The following is an 18849-nucleotide window of genomic DNA, read 5'->3' as shown; positions in this document are numbered from 1 at the left end:
AAAGAGCCTATATAAACTATTGCGTCACAAGAATATCACTTAAATATTATTACTAAAAAATACTTATACAAATATATTATAAATATTTCACGGTTAATCAGTACACTTACCTTTTTATTTTATTTATTTAATAGAATAAAAAACTGTATAATTCGAAACACCCTACAAAGAACCCTAAATCGGCATGGCACTGAAGTCAAAACTTGCAACCGGAAGTTCCTATGCCAGCTTCACCCTCGTGGTTCAACTGGAGAACGATTCGACTCTATTCTTTACTCGCGTCTCGAGATTCCTAGAGAGTTGCTGTTGAGGTTTCCTGCTTCTGAAAAGAGCATTCTTCTAGCTTAGTCAATGATTTGTGTGTGCATAGTCCTATGACTTAAAGATATTCAGATTAAAATACAAGTAAGTAGAGTAGGTTTTCTTGTGGTTAGCTCAAGCAAAGTGGTAACGTTCTTTGCTTGAGACTCATTGTTATTAATTCAATTCTTTAAATTTAGTTCTCGAGATAACTCCCTGGCTTGTTAGCATTCTCTTCCTAGCCGTGAAAATACTTAATTGACAATGGCTCGTCAGCGCCCAAGGTTTTTTTGTCTCAAAATTTGCGTGTAACTTATGCGTCTGCGTTTGCAGCAATGCCATATGGCACCCAGGGGCCATATAGCTGCGTGAGTTTCTAATGCAAATTTTAACGTATGATCCGAATTTCAACAAATTAAAAAGTTGATCTTGCTGTTCTTTTTAGTTTTTTAAGAAGGAACCGAAGAGGGACTATGTGGGGTATTTAAGGGTACTTTGTAGAGGCTCCTTTCGGTTGCTTCGGGCCGCCAGAGATTCTATCATAGAATTGGTGAGAATGTAAACATTTTAATTTTAAAGATACGTGTGATACGATCAAAAATTTAGGGGCAATATTGTAGACCTTATGGAATAGGAAAACATTGCTGTTTCTACCTTTTGTCGTTTTTCATGCTTTTGCGCTACAAACCTGAATTTTTTTCTTATGGCACTGCCCACATCTAATAACTAAACCATTATGGTTATTAAAAATTGTTATGGACGATTTTCTCGAACTTCCTGTGAACAATAATTTTGTGCGTATCTACTTTTGTTTTTTAGATGAGTTGAATTTTTATTATTCCAGTTTTATTTTTCGTTGCGAAAATAACAAATATTGATGGCAGGAGGCTGGTGATCCAACTTGAGCTGTATTTTTATTTAAAAAATGTATAACATAGAAATATTTGATTTATAAATTCCTTTCAAAGTTATCGTGTTTAAGTGCTGTAAAAAGATATTCAGATATACAAACCGACAGTTTGTAATGAACGATTTTTTTAAATCAGGGCGTCTCAAAACGTCGAGAATTGATCAGATCAGGATAGGTCTAAATTCACATGAGTTCACAACGTTCTATCATAAATTATAAGAATGTAAAAAAATAACATTCCACTTCAGACTTTTAGCTTTTCGTAAATAACAGTCATACAAAAAAAAGTTGCCGGATCTGGGTGTGAGACACATGTAGTCCCGTGTATTTTGATGCGCCGAATTGAAATCCACCCTCAAAATTTGTGCAGTGGTTCTAGGTTTAGCCGTAACCTCAATAAAACACCTTAAAACTGACTAAATAGCTATTTTTACGTAAATGAAGTTGACGAAAGAATCAAAAGCCTAAAATATCAGTCAAAATGTATTCAAGCTTATTTTGATAAGCTGAATTCGAACTCACGACCGAAATTGGGTCAACAGGTCTGTGTTTGGCCATAACCACAAAAAACTTCTGACATTCGCAAATAAGTCTGATTTTCCCTTCAATTAGAAACTTACATCTCAAATCTGAGTGCAAACTTACATTTTCTCATGTCTTTAATTGCAATGTATTCAAATTCACAACGAACATCGGCCCAGTATGTCTAAATTGGCCCTAAAACGTCTAGGTTCGGCTTTTGTCTCAAAAAACACTTTGAAATCACACAAATAGCGAATTTTGCTTTGATGAAAAAAATGTTATTTTTATCTGCTGTTCAGACCTCTTAAAAACCATGTTAATCTGATTAATCTTACTATTAATGTTACCCAGAAACAACGTCGTGGATGTAGCAAGTTCTGTTTCCTTTAAGGTGCTAGATAGGCATGAGTCTCCTGGCCTGGCACTATTCGGAGTTCTAAGGACGTATTTTCTATGTGAATGGGCATTGAATACATTTCTAAAAGTACACTTTCGTTGACCTGAGATTTGGAATCACTACTTGATATCATTCATAGCTGTGGCTATGTCATCGCAGCGAATTTCTAGATAAATATAATTTATGCCGCTATATCAGATACAAGTAAAAAGAGTTTTACATAAAAAAATACATAAGAATATGTATGTTTGACTCAGATTCGAGTTGCAAGTTTTTCATTGTTCAATTTTATATGGCGAAAATCGGCTTCATTGGGTATTTTGAGATGTTTTTTGAGATTAGGACCAAATTAGACCTGCTAGGCCGATTTAGGTCTGAAATTCGGATTCAATGTATCAAAATATCTAAGGTTGATTACATTTTGGTCGAAATGATAGGTTTTTAATTTTTTTCTTCAACTTTGTTCACGTAAAACAGCTATGTAGCCAACAAATTCTGAGGGCGTATTTGAATTCAGCGCATCAAAATACATATGAGTTCATGTGTCTCATACCCAGATCTGGCAACTTTTTTTGTGTCGTTGTGTAATCGAAAGTATTTTTTCAATTACCTACATTTAAAAAAACAAGTTCAAGAAAAATTGCTATCTTTTTCTATCTGTAGGTATTGTGAAAATAAGGATTGAAAATTTGCTTCGGATTGGATCAGATGCACATTTTGAAAATTTCGAAAATGACCCAATACAAAAGGAACTAGTTGTAATTGGTTTAAGTCCTTTTGGGGAATTTTTCCTTGTTTCATAAACGACGAAATAAATTAGTATCAGTAAGATCTAGAAATGGGGAGTGACGTCAAATGACACCGACCATTTCTTCATCTGCCCGATTTCCCGTCATCTGACTATCTGACCGGAACTTTTGGAAAAAGTGGAAATCATCTTATTAATAGTTATTGGAATGTTTTTTACTAAATTATGTAAGAATAAAACAAATACGGAACCATTTTTTCTGTAATTGCAGGCTTTTAATATCGTCTGAAGAACAATTTCTTCGTATTGCGTGATTTTAATGAGACGTAACCTACACAAATTATTCGAAAGATACGCAAGTTTATGTCAAATATTATTTGTTTCTTTCCTGAAAATATAAATCTAACTAAATGAAAGTTATTGTAAAGTTTTTGTGATTTTTAATTTCTACAAATAAAAAAAAAGCTTTTAAATATAAAATTTGAAATAAAAGACTCCAATAAGATTAATCATAAACATTCATTACATGTGTAAGAGAATGAGCGTGTAAAATTAAACTATTTTTTCACTAAATCACTAAATCACTAAATTGGTCTCTAGAATAAATGAAAATGTTAGTTTCGTTGACAGCAACGAGATACCATTACTTGTTAAAGAGTTATTCTTTTTCCTTTACTTTTTTAAAAACAAATTTCGTTTCATCAAAAGAAAGGTTTTCTGTGGTTGATAATTATGGTATTATTTCAATGTTTCGCAAAATAACACGGGTTCCACTTTCTCCACTTGTCCGGCTTTGGCTTAAGATCAAATACAGTCACCTATGCATGTTTTTATTTTACTACTTGAATCGCAACATATTAAAAAGTTCGTATTCTAGAGAAAATATAATATACAGAGATCACAGCGCAGAAAAGCGCAGAAGAAAGAAATAGGGGCATTCTCTTCATTTAAATAGGAAAAAATAAGAGAACGATTAAACGGTTCTCTTTTCATTTAGAAAGAAAGAAACAATATTTTTTAAAGAAGTTTAATAGTTTTTAAATAGTGCTTTATGATGTTTCTATGATTTTGTCATTAAATAGTTTCTTTTTTTTAATGGCAAATAATCAGGGCGTTAAAAATTCATTAGCGACCTTACAAAATACTTTCAAAAACATTAAATTTGTTAAAGAAACAAATCCTCTTCGAAAAATGCCTTCGTTATTATTTCTGTCCTAGATTTGTTATTTCATCCTTACTATAATGGGGTCGTGTCATAAATACATATTTTTTTAATCATTCATTTTTAAAAGAAAAACTGAGGTAAAAGTATCGAAATTCCTATCCGAAAATCACATGTCGGAATTATGAGAGAAATTTTACTCCTCGAAATGTATATATGTCGACTTTTGGCACATTCACACTGTCACATTTTACAAATCCTGGTTTTAGTAAAATTTTAGGTATTTTAAATTTCCAAAATCCTTTGAAAGTTTTCCAATGCCTTCATATTCTTTATATTCATTGAAATAAAGTTTATTTTTTCCCCAAAGTTCTCTAAGAAAAGGATAAAATCCCCTCAAATTGGAAAAATACATTAAAATAAGTAAAAGTCAATTTAAATTCCATGAATCTAAATTAAAATATATTTCGCTAAAAAATCTTTTAATTAAAATGCACTCACATGGATTTTTCTTTTCTAATATTAAAAGCAGAATCTATTAAAGAATCCACACTACCAAATTTGAGCAAATTAAAAGTTCTAAAATAACGTTAGAAACGAGTCAAATAATTTAAGAAATAACTAACTGTAGGTAGCAAGATATGTTTGAACAAACTCTTACTTTGGTAAGTTTTATATTGTCAGATACCAATATTTTCAACGTCTAGAAATTGTCTAATAGTCAAAATCGTTTAAATTCAAACGCTTAACATTTCGAACTTTCTTGGAAATACAAACATTATGTTTTGAAACAATTTTTATGTTGGAGGTAAAACTAGGAGGCTTAACTATAAACATGTGGTTTTACTTTGTCATTATAGAAAAGCTTAGTTTTCTTCATCAGAGAAAAAATAAGAGAAAAAGGTGTGTTAAAATTTCTATAAATCTTTAGAATAATTAAATATTACATTTATACCACCTTGATCAAAAAGTTCCCGGAATCATCACCGTGTGGCGCCCCCTGCTGTCCGTTTCACATTTTTTCGTTTAAGTAGGTTGTCACACTTTTTTGTGAATTTAGATTTTTGCAATGGACGATGACAATGCACCGTCACACAATGCCATCATTATCCGTGAGTTTCTCACCAAAAACTCAACTAATACAAATCCGCAGCCATAAAATTCGCCAAATTTAGCTCCCTGTGACTTTTTTTTTGTTCGATCGACTGAAAAAACCACTACGCGGAACGCGTTTTAGCAGCTGATCGGAAATAATACAAAAATCGAAAACGGCACTGATGGGCATACCGAAAATTGAGTATCAAAAATGTTTTGAGAGCTTGATCAAGCGCTGGCATAAGTGCGTGGCAGTCAATGGGAATTACTTTGAAGGGGACCACATGAATATTTGAGAATAAACTTATATATTTAATTTTAAAAATAAATTCCGGGAATTTATTCCACGTCGTGAGACGCGGTTGTGGCTGAAATTTTACCGCGATTTCGCTGGAAGCGGGTGCAATTTTCCAGATTAGCACCCGCTCCCGGCGAAATCCTGCGGTTGTCCTTATGACAAATTTTTAAATATACGAGACCTTGCAGTTGGTGGGAGGGCTTACGGATCTCACAGGACTATAGTCCGAAATGGGTGAACCAGAGAAATTGTGTCGCGAGGTGCAGCTGCTCGGGAAATCTGGGAGATGTGATCGCCGCGTCGAGGGCTGCATGGCACCAGGGTTAACAAATCCTTGAACCCCCGGCCTGCCCCCCTCAGCAGAGGCGGACAGGCAAGGGTCACAAAGGAGGTGTCTGAACGGGGACTTTAACATCAGGTCGAATCCTATAGTATTTAGACCTTTCCTCTGAGTGCGGGGCTCTGCAGGGGGTATTTTCTAATTCTCTAGCTTTTCGTAGGAATTTTATAAACAAAGGCTAAAATAATTTAAAAACCAATTAGGGGCTAGTTCTGGGATCCTCTTTCAACCCACCGCTGAAAGTGGAAGGCTCCGTAGGGGTCAATCTACTGGAAGTGGCGAGAAAAATGAAGCTGGCGTCAATCCTGACGTCACGATAGAAGAGCAGCTAATGGAGCTCTCCGTGAGGAGGAAGAACCGTAGCGGCGCTCAAAAGAACAAGACGCGCAATGCGCGTCTCTCAACCAGCAGCCAAGACAGCAAGGCTACATCTGGAGCAACTACTCAGGCTCATCTTATGGGCAAGAGGAAAAAGGGCTCCAGAGATACCCCCCCCCCCCCCCAATAGGGAGCTGAAACGGCAGAAGCCTCTGGAAAAATAGGGCCTTCCTTCGCGCCGATGGCCGGTAACGCCCTGGTGAGGGTTGTCGTTACAGCGGGTTATCCTGAGACCTGTCTAGCTCTTCATGATCTGGACAAGCTGACGGAGAAAATCTCTAAAGAGACATCAGGTCGGGGACCATTGTGGTCGAGGCCGCGGATATTTAGTCGAGAGGGTTGGCGGAGAGAACTACAAGGTTAGGCTCAAAGAGGGATTAAACTTGGAGCTCAGGGAGGGGACGGAATGTCTGCAAAGGTACCGCAGAGCGACCGTTCTGATTCACGAAAAACCCGAGAATCCGACGACCGTTCTGGGGCACATGAGCTTCCAAAATGCGATTTTGAGGACGGATTCGTGGAAGGTGTACTCCGACGGGCAGGGATCTAGGCAGAAGGGGAGTGGATGGATCCTGGTTGTCGGACTTCCTGAATCCGCAGTCAGAGCTCTTGCGGCTCTAGACAAACGGCCCTATTTGGGGGGAGGTAGGCTCACCTTTAGGGTGACCCAATAAGGACTTAAGAGTCCCCTCAGGGGGACCTGTAGCGTCTGGGGATACCCTGGCTTAGTCGTTCAATGGCTGAGACAGGAATCTCAATGATGCAGATAAATTTGCACCACAGCAAAGGCGCCTCGGCGGTTTTAGCCAGACGCATGTCAGTGATGCAGATGGGGCGTGCCCTAATCCCAGAACCCTGGCTATACAGGGAAAAGATTAGCGGCCTCTTACGATGTGGCTCCTTTTATAAGGGGCCGTTCGAGAAAGCGCCAAGGGTATGCATAGCTGTCAAGGGTATGGATGCGATTTTGGTGCCTAACTTTCGTTCCAGGGATCTTAATGTAATCAAGGTGAGGCTCAGGTGTGGAAGTCGGGAAAGACTAGAGGTTGCAATTGCCTCAGCGTATTTCCCTGGCGATGCGGATGGATCCCCGCCTCCCAAAGAGGTGGAGATTTTAATTCAGCACTGCCAGAAGTACAGAACTCCTCTGCTGTTGGGATGTGATGCGAACTCTCACCATACGGTATGGGGGAGCACGAATATCAATGACAGAGAAAGAGATTTAATTAAGTACCTCGCGGGTACTGATATGGAAATTGAGGAAGGCTAGTGGAATTTTCCACAAACGATGGCAGTATTGATGAGTTCGAGCACGCCGCGGATTTTCTGCGAAGGGCCCTGACTACGTCGTGTGAAAATAATTGTCCCACAAGCACAGTTAAGTCTAGGAAAGGAGCAGAATGGTGAAATACGCACCTGGAGAAGCTCCGCAAAGAGACAAGAGCGTTGTGCAATAAAACAAACAGAACCAAGTTGCCTTCAGACTGGGACATCTATAAGACGGCTCAGTATGCTTACAACAAAACTATAAGGAGATATAAGCAGGAAGACTGGAGGGGCTTCTGTGAGGAATTGAAGGATATTCCAGAAAAAGCAAGGCTCCACAAAATCCTAGCGAAAAACCCGGAAGCTCGCCTTGGGCTCATAAGGCTCAAAAATAGCGAGTTTGCCGAAGACGAAGAAGCAACGTTGAACCGTCTGATGGAAGTTTATTTCCCGGGTTTTCAGCGAATTCAAACCGACCTAGATGAGGAAGACTGGGGCCAAAAGTTGAGGAGGGCCGACTGAGGTTTTTCCTCAAAGGTTGTAGACAGCAAAAAGGTGGAATGGGCTGTGAGGTCCTTCTGCCCTTTTAAATCACTAGGGGCGCATGGCAGCTACCCAGTGCTTTTACAAAAAGGCCTGGAATTTGCCATCTCTCCTCTGACGAAGCTATTTAGGGCAAGTATCGCCCTAAAAAATGTGCCATCGGCATGGAAGAATGGTAGAGTGGAATTTATTCCCAAACCCGGGAGGGAAGGTTACACTGCTGTAAAGGACTTGAGACCGACCAGCCTGATGTCTTTTATTTTAAAGACGCTGGAGAGGCTGGTCGAGAAATATATCAGGGATGAGGTACTTTTGGCCTCACCGATACACACAGGGCAGCATGCCTTTCAGGCAGGCTGTTCGGTAGAGACGGCACTCCATGCTGTTGTGGCGAAATTGGAGCAGCAGTAGGAACAAAAGAGGTATGCTGTGAAAACGATTTTGGATATAGAGGGTGCCTTCAGTAATACCCCTCCAGAAGTCATCTGTCGGGAGGCTTTGAGGTGTGGTGTACCAAACCAGCTGGTAAGCTGGATAGAAAATATGTTACGACAGAGGAGACTCGAAACTAGATGGGGTGAAGTTCTAGTTAAAGGAGTAGCTCCACGGGGGTGTTCACAGGTGGGTGTCCTGTCGCCCCTCCTGTGGTGCATACTAGTGGATTGTTCTCCTGTGTAGGCTTAATGAAGAGGGGTATTATACTCAGGGACATGCGGATGACTTTGTAATTCTAGTGGCGGGAGGTTGACGTTTTCAGACACGGTGAAGTATCTGGGAGTCATCCTGTATAGCAAACTCAGCTGGGCAAAGCACTTGGAAACCCAATTCAGGAAATTCGTCATGACTTTCTGGATGTGCAGGAGTGCTCTTGAGTTAACGTGGGGAATAAGGCCCAAAATGCTTGCATGGTTCTAATCCGGAGTTCTTAAACCGAGGCTCCTTGAGGCGGCTATGGTCTGGTGGCCACGGGCAGAACTCAAAACGATGCAGGACAGACTGCGACGATCGCAAATGCTAGCGTTTAGGGGTCTAACAGGAGCAATGGGGACTACGCCGACAGCAGCGATAGGCTTCATGCTCTACGAAGAACCTCTTCACCTTGCGATAACTGCAAAAGCGGCACACGCGATGGGCTGCCTGGTGAGAGTAAACAGATAGACTCGGGGGACTAGACACACTAGGCTCCCGAGTGACATCAGCTCACTACCGATTCTTGAGATGAGGCAGGATAGAATAACAAAGCGTTTCGACTCCTCCAATGGGAAATCTGGTATACGAATGGCTCATGGGGGGAGGGAGGGACAGGAGTAGGAATTTATGACAGTGCGAGGAGAAGGAAAGTGGTAGTCCCACTTGGAAGACATACTACTGTCTTTCAGGCGGAGGTCCTTGCCGTTCTTCGGAGTTCCGAGATATTATTAGAGGAAAACGCGGCTGGAAGAGAGGTTACGATCTGTTCGGACAGCCAAGTTACACTAACAGCAGTGAGAAAACCAGATATAAGATCTGAACTGGTTTGGGAATGCAATAAGGCATTAAACCGACTTGCAGAAAAGAATAAAGTGGCTCTCATATGGATCCCTGGACATACAGTGATCAAGGGCAACGAGAAAGCGGATCAGCTGACAAGAAGCGGTGCGACAGGTGAATACATAGGGCCGGAACCGGTACTGGGTCTAGCGTCTTGCTGCATCGGTCTTGCCATAAAAACCTGGATCCGCACTAAACACCGGGAATACTGGGAGCAGGTCCGGGGTTGCCAACAGGCGAAGTCTATCCTGGACTATACGTGGAGAATGGACAGAGCCAGGGAAATCTTGGGCTAGCCAAAAAAGACGTAAGGATAGAGGTTCAGATGCTCACTGGGCACAACCACTTAAACTGCTATATACACAAAATGGCGCATTACCCCACTACGGAGTGCAGGAGATATGGCAGGGATGATGAAACATCCTTGCACGTAATATGCCAGTGTCCGGCGTTGGCAAAGCTCAGGCATCAAACCCTTGGGTCCTATTTTATGGAACTTGAGAAAAATACAATGCTATCGGTGACTGACTTGCTGGGCTTCTTTAAGAGGTCTGGGGTAAATTACTAATAGCGACAGCTAAGGGTGTGGCATAATAGGCTTTATAGCTTGAGAGCCAGGGGAGCTCCATAGGAGGCTCCCTGCCCGCATTACAACTAACTATATAATTAAAAGTTTGTCATACGGACGACTGCAAGATTTTGCCGAAAGCGGGTGCTTATCTGAAAAACTAAACGGAGCGAACCAAGAACGAAATCTTCTGTATTTTTCCCGCAGATGTCTTAGCATCTTGTAGACACGTAGGTATTCTTTTCAGACTATTAACCAGCGATCTATTGGCACTTTCAAGATCGTGGATTATAAGAGCGATATTGTTTTTTTATCTGGTGTGAAAAACTCGATAAATCAAATGGTTTGTTCCTTGAAATCAAGGAGAACTATGTCAGGCCTCGACGGCCAAAATGAAAAAATTGTCGATAATATGAAGATTCTATTATCTGTGGCACTTTTCATTCTCGAAGAATTGATTCGATTTCCCTAGGAGTGTTTAGCAGAGCGGTATTAAGGCTAATTTCTTAAGAGTAATCAAGACGGTAATCAAAAAAACTTAGTGCCACATTCAGCCTATGGATATAAGTCGTTTCCTCATGAATTGAACAACTACATAGTATACGTCTTAGATGCATTAAGTTTGCATGACATGCTCTGAAGGTATTATATTAGCGAAAATGTTTTAGCACAAAATGTAGAAACAGTATGTTAAAGTGGAAATGACGTCCTCTTGACATGCCAATATAAAAAACTCAGGGCCCGACTCTAATCTGGAGATTTAAGAAAAGCAAACATTAGCTCATATGATATCAATTGATCCCCCAGCTTTATGTTGGAGATTCCGTGCGTCTTATTTTCGAGGAACAATTCACGGCATCTTTCGGCTTTGGTTTTTTAATCCATGTTTTAAGGAGCGAGTGCTCGAGATAAATAAGATTTGTTGCATCATACTCAACCCCTAATATTGAATTTAGGGCCGAGTGTTTAAGTCTCTTTCACCGTTTTGTACAGAAACGCTCCTTTGCTACTTCTTGCTTCCTGACCATTTTAGGAAGATGATCGCGTCCATTTGCTGTAGCATGTAGTGTATCGACAATAATCCTGTTGTGAAGACTTTGAAGATTCAATATTTCGCGTCCAGCTTGACGGCGTGTGATGTAGATTCGCGGAATAGAAGACTTAAGATGCATACTTCTGTTCATATGCAAAACTTTTTATGTTCCGACGTCAAAAGATCTGAGCTCGCCCTTCATTTTTGGAACACCCCAAATGAATAGAATACTACCGGGACAACATGCATGTTTGTTCCAGATGCTTTTATCCTCGTTCACAATTTAGAAGACAAAATCTGTCGGATAAGACGTTTTTATCTGCTTCGCAGAGTACCCTGTACAGATCTTACGCCCTGAATGCGGCTCTGTGGCACGTCCAGGTATGTGTAGGTCTCCCAGAAGTAGGTGTCGTAACTCTCCATTTTTAGCATAAATCTTAAGAACATCCATGTAAAATGCATCCTGCTAGGCCTTTCTTTATGTATAATTCTTCAATTTTTCGAGTCATCGAATTTGCCCATCTTCATAGGCTTTTCTTCAGAATGCTTTGGCCTCCTCTGGTTGGGGCGGATGGTCGACCGTAACTGAACGATTTTGGAAGAGTCGAGATGTTTCGGAGAAAAACTGTTGGTTTTCTTAAACTTTTTTCTCTCCCTTTTTCGTACTTCCTCGGACCGGTTTGCTGTCGCTTATCCGAAAAATGCAACTCTAGGATAGTCGGCACGATAAGGGAGCTTTCCCCGCTGCTTGTACGCATATTTACGAGTCTCGCTTTCGATGCGCTGTGAAAAGTATCGAAAGAGGCAATTCTCTTTGGGAATTTCTAAGAATAATTATAATTATCTCGAAGTATTGCATCGACTTCAGAGAAACTGGGACAGTTTCTTTTTCACCAGGGCAATGGGATGTTATTTGGATTCTTTTTAAAGTACGCTATTTTTTAAACTAGTTTACCTGGTAAAACCGTCGCATTGTTTTTCAATAGAAATGATTCTATAAAATAACTCAAAAATAAGATGCAGTTTAGATTCTCTAAATTGAGAAATTTTATCCCCGAAAAATGAATATATCTTTTGAGATTCTCTCAAGAAAAATTAGAACACTCTGTATCGCTCAGATCTGTCACATAAGAAATTATAATGATTGAAGAAGAACTTTAATACTTCGAAGATTTTCACCTAAAGGAAAGTTTGTGAGACTGCATTAGAGGATAGGTCCTCTTAGCCACTCTCAAGGTTTTTCCTTGAGATCCTCGCGCTTCTTCCGCGACTTTCCAATTCCTTCTTTCAGGTCTTGGGGCTCCTTTTTATGGGCCGCATCGCTTTTCTCCTTCCCACCATCCTATCATAGTACTATTTAAGTTTAATGTATTTTCGATGAATTTAATTATTCGAGAATAGAGGATTAAGTAGAATTTCAAAAAACAATCTTAACATTATTATATAAGTAAGTAAGACTAACATTTTGTTAATTATTAATTCATGTAGGAATTTCATACCCACAAATTTTACATAATTTACATACATTTGAATTGCTTATCCTGGTCAGTTCTGCTCGAAGGCTCGCAGCTCTGACACCAGTTGTTCAGGGAGGTGGTTGATGAGCAGCACGGGAATATCCCGGAAAAAAGGATGAGCTGATTCACACACAATGTGTTCACCAGGATAATGAGGGTCTCTAGTTCTACATATCCCAAAAAATCGCATGACTCCAAACTTCATCATTATGGGTTTAACCCCAAATATGTTAATATAATGTAACGTATATTCTTCATTATTTTTATTGTAAGGGAAGTGCTTTACATCCGTCGGTATGTTGACATTCCAAGGAAAATGTCTCACCTCGAAGTCGAAGCCCATGTAAGTGATATAAGATTTTGATGCGTTAGGATTGAGAAGGCTTGGGTCACCTTAAAAAGAAAATATATGTTTGTAATTTTTAAAAGATAAACAATCTATCTTTAAAAGCTTCTAAAACATGTTTAAATAACAATAGATTGCCAGGGATTGAAAAGGATTACATATGCGTAAATGAAATGTATCACATGAGACTGTTCAGGACTTCATGGATTTTGTAGATGTTAAATAGATATTTATATATTTCATAGATATTGAATAAAATTACATGTCCCTTATGAAACAATATTATATCAATATAAGTATAGGGCAAAATAAGTATGATTTTTTTTACAATTCTTTAGGAATTATTGGAAACTCATTAGACAAAATTATTATATAGAAGACGACTATAAGATAATCACTAATCAATATTGAAATAAATGATAGAAAAATATTAAAAGAATTAATGTAAAAACTGACAAACTATCTTTAAAATTAAAGTTTGATATTATGGTTTTTGTGTGCTGGCAGTGATTTCGCTTGTTGTGGTGTTAATAAAACATGTTTCGTCCGTCAACTCTGGAGCTCATCAGTTTATACGAATTAAAATCCATTTGATCAAGAACCATTTTATACAAGAACAAAAAGAATAGTAAATACTAATATATTACTATATGAAATAATTCTTATCATACTAAAAGAGAGATAGAAACGTAGATTTAAGTGCAGTCGTATACAGCTTTTGAAAATAATTAAATGAAAAATTCTATAAGATTTTATCGTTTTTTCAATCGTACATATGTTCTTTGATAAATTTTTGTTGTTGTTCGTTCTGTTTCTCCAATATGAATACCATCACAACCCTTACAGTCAACACCATAAACTACTTTGGATTTTTTTCCTTTATTTAATGGATCTTTTCCTGTCTATCGAAACAGTTATTTCATTTTGTGATATGTTCAAATCTGTTTTTTTATAAGTTAGTCTAGTAATTTAGTTGCATAGCTGTTGTCTAAGATTTTCTTTTTTACTAAATTAAAATTTTTATACCAGTAAATAGGATCAGCTAATTTGATTGCTCTGTCTGCTCAGGAATTTACTACACTAACTTTGTATTTAAAATTACAATAAGAGTTCAAATGAAGGTATCTACCTGACCAAGTTGGTATTCAGTACCAATCCAAAAGAAATTTTCCTTCTATTTCGTTAATCGTAGTATCCGGAAAGTTAATTTTATTGTTTTCTTCGCTTTTAAAGAGGAGAAAACTGGAGAAAACTGTTTCTAATAACATTATACTTTGGAAAAAATAATGATCTACGAATCGATGCGTTTTGTAAATCTTATCGTATTTTTCATTTAATTATTTTAAAAAACTCTATATACGACTGCACTTAAATCTACGTTCGTATATCTCTTTTCTTATTGTAGAAATTACTTTATATAGTAATATGATCATATTTACTATTCTTTTTGTTATTGTATAAAACGGTTTTTCATAAGATGGATTTTAATTCTTATACACTGATCAGGTCCGACGTCGAAGGGTGAAATATGTTTTACTCATGTTTATCCGCTGCCGGCGAGATCTTGCGGTTGTCCTTATGACAAACTTTTACTATAAATTCAGGGTGTCAGAAAAGTAGCAGAAAGGGCTTGTATGTTCTTAAGTGTGCCATTTTTTACAAAGGTCCCAGAGTCATTTTAACTCAAAAAATTGTTTTGACTTATGACCTTAATACATATTTGATTGTACGATTTCCTTCTGTTCGATTTCTGGTGACAAAATGAAGCTTTTCATCAGAATAAGAGTTGACCTTGAAATAACCATGACGATCATCAAGGTTATTCCCAAGATTAAAACAAAAGTTACATTCATCACATACAAAATCAGCCATAGTGACCTCAAAAACCCCTTGGGTAATGTTTTTCGTTAACGCTAAAAATTTATAAACAGCCGCCAGGTAAAGTTTAATGTTACAGTTAGGACTCTCATCAACGCGTAATACTTATATAAGTTTGTCCGCTATAAAATATTTTCCAATAATAATGTTCTTATAGATATCAGAAAATTGTTTGAGTTAAAATGATCTTAAGGTAACTTTGAACATCGCCCGGAACATATGAACTAAGTGCATATTTGAATGTTAGATTGTTCGTTATTTCGATTACCGTTGTCAAAAAGGGGCGTTTACATTTTGAAAAATGTCGACCTTGAAACCACCATGAAGTTTATCCACAAGGTCCAACTTAAAATCACCATTAGGCTCCTTGTTCTAAGCTACCACGGGAATGTACTTGACCTTTGTGAAAAATAGTTCACTTAAGAAGATGCAGAGCTGTTCCACTACTTTTATAACACCCTGTATACAAAGTTCATTTTACAGGCCTAGCCGATATATCGGTTTACCAGTCCGGTAATTTATAAACAAAATTTTGTTGTGTAAAATTTTATGACATTGCTAAAATTCGATGAAAACATCACCCCAGTGGTTTTCGGGATTGCTGGTTACCGAATCTGGGGTCAGATTTGATAAATTCACACATCGCCATCTCCATACCACCCTCTCCCCTCCTAACCAAATGTCCTATTTTTGGTATTCCCAAAGCTCGGTTGAAAACTTGATTCTTGTGATTTTCTGGGTTGCTAATCACGAATCTAGGATCAGATTTGATAAATTTACACACCTCCACCCCCACTCCACCTCCTGTTGTCTCCAAAGGCTTCATTTTTTGGTACTCCCGAAAAAGGGCTTTTGGAAAGTAGGTGAGGGAGTAGTAGGGGGTAGGGTGCATGAATTTGTCACATCTGACTATGCTTCTTCATCTAGTCTATGCCGCACTTCGTAGACTTCTCTCCAAAATACTTCGACCTCCTGTGATTTTGGCGGGTGGTCGACAGTAATTGGAGGGTCTTGAAAGAATCTAGACGGGTCAGAGAGAAAGTGTTGATTCTCTCTTACCCACATTTCTCTCCGCTATATATATATTCATATTCAGTCTTAAATTAAAAAAGACAATTCTTCAACCAAGAATGGAATATGTAAATTTTGAACTAGCGAGATAAATCGACAATAACAAAATTAATTTTTAACAATTTGCTCATCTTTCAACGAAATAGTTTTGTTTACAACGAAAAAGATGAATTCTCACCAAAAACGTTTTAATTTGACCAAAAAGCACAAATTTTCGAAAAATTAGATACATTTTTTAAACGAAGATAAATTTTCATCCAAGAAGAAAATAGTTAAGAAAGTATTTCAACCCCAACCATGTAATTTAACTTTAAAAAAAAAATCAAGACTAACTTTCTACAAAACAGTTGAATTTTTAACATGAAAATATAGCATTTAAGTTTTTAACATAAAGAATAGAAAACTTTTAAATATTTGTATTTCCAAATTTCCAAAATTTTATTGTTTATAAATAAATTATAAATTTCTATTATTAATTCGTGTTAAAAAATAAAATATTTATTTCTCTAATTTCAATTTTTGCAGAATTCTGTCTAAAACAGAAAGTCCTACTTAGTGCCTGGTAAACTCTCCATTAAGGTTCTAGGTAAACCGAAAATCTTATTCTATATTCATTTACCGTTATATTCGTGACGTTCCGCCTCCTGATCAGTTGGTGGAGCCTTAACTCCCAAAATTTCTCCAGATTCTGTTAAATATGCCACACAGAATTGTAAACAGGAAGGGTTTGAAAATTTTCATTTCGTTTATTAGCGAGAGTCGGAATACCACGAGGTGTAGGATGGCCTAGAAGGGTACATGTCTTCGGTACACTAATAGGATTAGGATCGCCGAATGTCGAGCGAACCACTTCAATATCCCTGCCTTTGAACTTGACACATATAGTATTTTCATCGAGGTCAGAGCGATACGACGATTGCTGTAAACTCCTTTCGTAAGATGAAGAACTTCCTTCTGCACACACAAAATACAGATTATTGTGATTTAAAAAAGATAACAGTCAACCAGACAGTTTAGTAATTCAATATTTTAAACTGAAGCACTGAAAATGAAACAGTTTTAATTTTAATTTTTTTAGAAACGAAACTTGAGCAATCTTAAGTAGAGAATGTTGAAAGATTTTCAAATTAGAAATATATTACAATTTTTTTCAATTGATCAATTGTAAAAAAAAGTTTTAAAGGTGTAGGAGGACTTAACTATTAATCGAGGGGTTAACCACTGCATGTAAACACGGCCATGTTATTATTATTACACCATTAAGCTATTTCCTTTTCGGGGTAGGCGTGACTCATTCAGTGCGGAAGGGAGTGGTGTGAGGAAGGGGTTATAGAATTTTTAGATTGATCTAGAATTATCGTGTTATTTATTCAAATAACACGTTCGTTCCGCAACACCGCTTCGACCCAGGTTGCTGCTCAATCTCTCTAGAAATCACCCCGAGTGAAGATATTCACAATGTCGTCATGTAAGGTTTCCAACTTCGGTCCATTAGTATCCAAGGTCTTTTGTTTCTAGCGTCCTTCACTTTACAAACACTCTTTTTATTAACTATTTGTCGCCATACTTTTCTGTTTTGACATACTTCTATAGCTTCTTTTATGTCCATGTATTTATTCATGCGGGCTCTCGTGCTTCTGTGGCTTCTTGTCCCTTCTAACTATCCTCTCATTCACACATTCTAACCATTCTTTCCACGGCCTGCCTCTGGGCATGCTGCCATTTACTTTATCTCAATACATTTGTTTCGTTAGTCGTTCATTTGGCATTCTGTTAACATACCCGAACCATCTTAACCAATTGTAATCTCATTTAATCCCATGTAATTTCGTTTAATTAATAATCCTGGGTAATTTGCGGTATTTTCATATAGTTCCATATATTATTTTGAAATACGATGTAATCTACACTTTTAGACTCGTTCGGAAAGTTCCGACAAATTTAAGGTGTTAAAATAACTGAAATTTACGAAATTAGGTCGATGGAAACAAAATTCAGTGAATTTTATAGTCAATTTACTAAATTTTTATTCAACTTTAGCAACAGTTTCTGAAAATTACAAATAGTTTCCTGAAATTCCTAAATCGTAACAGAAATATAATTTATCGTAAGGGAAAGAAGTGCGCAGTTGAGTGCGCACTCTTGGCTTCTCGAGCGCGTTCGTCTAGCAAACGAAGCATGGCGGTTCAGTATCCCTTCAGTATCCCTAGGAACAGTGGGAATCTCGTTAATCCATTCATGCGCGTCACTAATTAGATGACGAGGCATTTGGCTACCTTTTTTCAATTTTCTTTAATTTTAATTTAAAATTGTTTTATCTTGTTTATAAAAGATTCAAAGTTTAAAACGTTGAAAGATTCAGATTCTGGTCTTTTAATACTTATTTGATCAAGAAAAATGATAAATAAATCATATTTTGATACTAAAAAGTCAAACTAAAATCTTTTTTGTTTAAAATTTCAAGTATATTTCAAAAACTTGTCTTCTTATTTAAAAAATTCATCTATTTGACTAAAAATTGCAGCTTTATTGATAAATGCAACGGTTTCGTTTAAAAGTCAAGAGATTGGTTAAAAAATAATTTTTTATTAAAAATTGGTCCATTTTGTTGAAAATTAATATTTTTAGGTAGAAAATGCAAATCTTCCCATCAAAAATTTATTTCTCATTTAAAACTCATATTTTTATGCTGGAAAGTCAAACTAAATTTTTTTTTGATAAAAACTTAACTGTTTTTTTATATTGGGCCTTTTTTAAACATCGCCTTTTTAGGTTGAAAATTCAAGTATAATCTTCACAGCAAATTTAATACTTGTTAAGATCTTATATTATGATGTTGAAAAGTCAGAATAATATCTTTTTTTGATCAACATTCAATTGTTTTTTAAATTTGTATTTTTTATTTTAGAATTTTTCTTTTTTTTTTTTTTGAAAACTTTCATCGTTC

General features: G+C 37.2%; 1 long non-coding RNA gene across 1 annotated transcript; it reads right to left on the bottom strand.

Annotated features, from left to right (window-relative positions):
* Nucleotides 1-221: 221 nt before the first annotated feature.
* LOC117170496 lies at nucleotides 222-16849 on the bottom strand. Its single transcript, XR_004466813.1, has 3 exons — nucleotides 16522-16849; nucleotides 12616-13000; nucleotides 222-322 (listed from the first exon to the last, which is right to left on the bottom strand). It is a non-coding gene; the product is annotated as an uncharacterized LOC117170496 (long non-coding RNA).
* Between the last annotated feature and the right edge of the window lie 2000 nt (nucleotides 16850-18849).

This window comes from Belonocnema kinseyi, chromosome 1 (assembly GCF_010883055.1).
Source record: "Belonocnema kinseyi isolate 2016_QV_RU_SX_M_011 chromosome 1, B_treatae_v1, whole genome shotgun sequence".
NCBI classification, from domain to species: Eukaryota; Metazoa; Arthropoda; class Insecta; order Hymenoptera; family Cynipidae; genus Belonocnema; species Belonocnema kinseyi.
The sequence above is the reverse complement of the archived record's forward strand: the minus strand, read 5'-3'. Positions and strand labels throughout refer to the sequence as shown.